Raw genomic sequence first — 3582 nt, forward strand, 5'->3', positions numbered from 1 at the left:
AGAATCGATGGGACAAGGTCCGAAGGCAACAAGGACGAATGGCTCAACAACGCTCGGCAGCGCTCGTCTGGGAATCTTTAAGTGAGGGGATTTTTTTTTAATGCGTATCTATAGATATAGGTTAGAGGCAGCAGTTTTAAAAACCTTATTGATCCAGACTGCCAAAGCCTTACTCCCTAGAGGGGGAGAGTTATTTTTTTTTAAAAAATTGCTTTATATGATAGTTACTAATTTGATACACGCACGCGTACACAAGGAGCGAGTCTTCTTCCAAACGTAGGAGATTTGGCAGGTTCCTGGTGTACTGGGTTTGGGACTGAAATATTTTGGGAGGGGGGTGTCGGGAGGAAGGGGGCTAACGGGAAAAAAGGTAAAGGAATCAAGGGCGGGGGGGGGGAGGGAGGGATCGTCGATCCCCCCCGGCTTTAACAACAGATGTCAAAAACATGTTGTACTGCAATCTCCCGGCTGAAGCAGGATGGGGCTCGGGCTGCACAAGACGATAACTCGATAGATTGGAAATGATCTCTCTGCCTTTCACATACACACAAAACTCACGGCCACACCCCATGCCCCCAAAACAAAACCTGAGCCGGGATTATTTTTAGGATGTCAGAGACTGTGTCATCTCGTAGGGAAAGAGGAAAAAAAATCACCTAATCTGGGGAAAGTGTCTGATGGCTACATACTCCCCAAAGGGGAGTCCCCAGAGGTCCTAGCTCCCCCACAGCTATCTCCCTAAGGTTCTGCCTGGAAGGAGAGTTTCTTCAGTCACTGAGGGCTGCTTATGCCGGTGTTCAGGGGGAGGTTGATGCTTGCAACAAGTCTGGCTGTGACTTCTCCTCCAGTTCTGGAGTCTTCTACGTGTAAGAAAATCCAGCGAGGAGCCTGACACTGCGTCCTGGTATGAAGTCCTTGCATCACCCCAGGGAGCAATACCAGCTCCGACACGTGCACTTATTTCTCGGGGCACGTTTGGCTCGAAGGATCAGTATTGAAAGCAAACCCTACCCAAGTACTGTACTGGGGTACATGGCGAAGAGCAAGGCTGTCTGAGCTCATGCAGGGGAAAGACCCAGAGGGAGCAAAGACAGTCTGTCTCAAGGTTTCAGTTGCTAACCCAGAACAAAGGACCCCGCGCCCCCTCGTGTCAGGGAACTGCCAATGCAGGGCTGTGACTCGGAGGAGGAAGACAGAAGTACATGGGTTCACAATGAGAAGCAATTTGAGGGAGCTACTGGAATTCTGCTCAGGTCCCTCCTGGGGGAAAAAATAGCACTCAGTAACAATCAGGAAGACCCTAATGTGTGTTAGAAACGGGAATGAAATGCGTCTCTCACTGCACAAATGTGGGAGTCACTGTAAGTACCTTCCCATTATTTGAATCTAAGGTATAAGAGCTAGACAGCAGCACCTTTTTCTTCTGTGTCTCCTTAAAGAAGATTTAGAAGCATGGTCCTTTGGTGCTGTGGGAAAAGATGGCCTTTCTTTAAAAAGAATCAACTCTGTGTGAATGTCTATATGGTATAGGAGTGCTGAGTTTGCAGCTCAGAAACCCAAGCAGTTTGACACAACTTTCTGCTCCACTGGGCAAGCCCCTGTAGACAGCATTTACTGGATGACCACATTCTAACCACTGCATCACATACATATAAACCCAATGGTTCAACAAACGTGCCACATGATTTTAAAAAATCCTCTATGGATTAGTTCAAATGTACTGCTCTGATCAGATAAATAGCAGACATACAGCCGCCAAAATAAATGGATCCAGGTACAGAGGGCACTAGTGCATCTAATATCAATCGTTGTTGCTGTCTCATGTTTTTCCATTTTTCTTAAGGACGCATCTAGCACTAACAAAAGTCCAGAAGAGAACTAAATGATAAGCTCCTGGGGGCAGGAAATGATTCTCCTTTTTTGTCTGTGAAGCACGTAGCAAAGTGGGGCCCTGATCCTTATCTGGGAGTCTGAGTATTACCACAATACAAATAACAACCACCAAAGTGGGTTCAGTGACAATAGCAGTAGGTTAACACAGTTCCTTGGACTGTGCTATTGCCTTCAAACCTAGGCAAGATATGGAGCTTGCCACGCTCCAGCTGGGGTGCAGGGTCAGGGGTTTGCCCCGCTCCACACGTGCCGTGGCTCAGCATGGCTCCCAGAAACAACAGCATGTCCCCCCTCCGGCTCTTACATGTAGGGGCAGCCAGGGGGTTCCGCACATTGCCCCCGCCCCAAGCGCTGCCTCAGCAACTCCCATTGGCTTGGAACTGCGTCCAATGGGTGCTGCAGGGGCGGTGTCTGCGGACCAGGCAGCACGCAAAGGCGCCTGGCTGCACCTCCACCTAGGAGCTGGAGGGGGACATGCCACTGCTTCCAGGAGCTGCTTGAGGTAAGCGCCACCTGGAGCCTGCACCCCTGACCCCCTCCTGTGCCCCAACTCCCTGCCCCAGCCCTGATCCCCCTCCTGCCCTCCAAACCCCTCGGTCCCAGCCCGGAGCACCCTCCTGCACTCCCAACCCTTCATCCCCAGGCCCACCCCAGAGCTTGCACCCCCAGTTGGAGCCCCTCCCCGACACACTCCAACCCTCTGCCACAGCCCGGAGCTCCCTCCAGCACCCTGAACTCCCCGCACCCCCAGCCGGAGCCCTCACCCCCTCCTGCACCGCAACCCCCAATTTCATGAGCATTCATGGCCCGCCATACAATTTCCATACCCAGATGTGGCGCTTGGGCCAAAAAGTTTGCCCACCCCTGCAATATCGGCTCCCACTAGGTAGTGTTTGCTTGTGTCATAATTGGTCACTTTTTTCTCTACAACTGTAAAGAAACATACCAAACTAGGGAACAGTTCCCTGAGCTGTGAAAGCAGAGCTCATAAGTTCAAGTCTCACCTGCATTTGCCCTTTATTTGTATTCCTCATGTACTTCACCACCCTTATGATTGGCAAGGCCATGGAACCTAATTCTAGAAGGCCGTCAAGTATGAGCTGACACCCCATTTTATAAATAAGGTATTAGAGTGGTTACATAAAGTGGCCAAAGACACAGAAAGGAATAGAATCATAGGCATGCGCACGGGGTGTGCCGGGTGTGCCCAGGCACACCCTAATGCAGGGGTGGGCAAATGGCTCTACTCCCCGGCAGGCCAAGCCACGGGGTCCACGCTCCTGGGCCGGAGCGCCCAGCTGAGCGCAGCAAGCCGCCGGCCCCTCCCCTGCAGCCATGCCGCCACGCACGCAGCGCTCTGGGGGCCGGGGCTGCGCACTCCCGCAGGGCAGCGTTTGGTTCCACGGTGAGGCAGACACGCTTCCCGCTCATCCGGAGCCATGCCACTGCGCGCAGCACTCTGGGGGCCGGGGCTCCGCGGGGAGTCAGACATACTCCCCCCTCCCCTGGAGCCATGCCTCCGCGCGTGCAGCGCTCTGGGGGCCGGAGCTGCGAGCTCCTGCGCAGCAGCGTTTGGCTCCGTGGGGAGGCTAGGAGCCTCATCTCATGGTAAGGGGTCCGGGGCCAGGGGGGTTGGATAAGGGGTGGGGGCAGTCAGGGGACAGGGTGGGTTGGATAGGGGGATCCTGG

This window comes from Terrapene carolina, unplaced genomic scaffold, assembly GCF_002925995.2.
Source record: "Terrapene carolina triunguis isolate 2854851 unplaced genomic scaffold, T_m_triunguis-2.0 Scaffold113, whole genome shotgun sequence".
In the NCBI taxonomy this organism is placed as follows: Eukaryota; Metazoa; Chordata; order Testudines; family Emydidae; genus Terrapene; species Terrapene triunguis.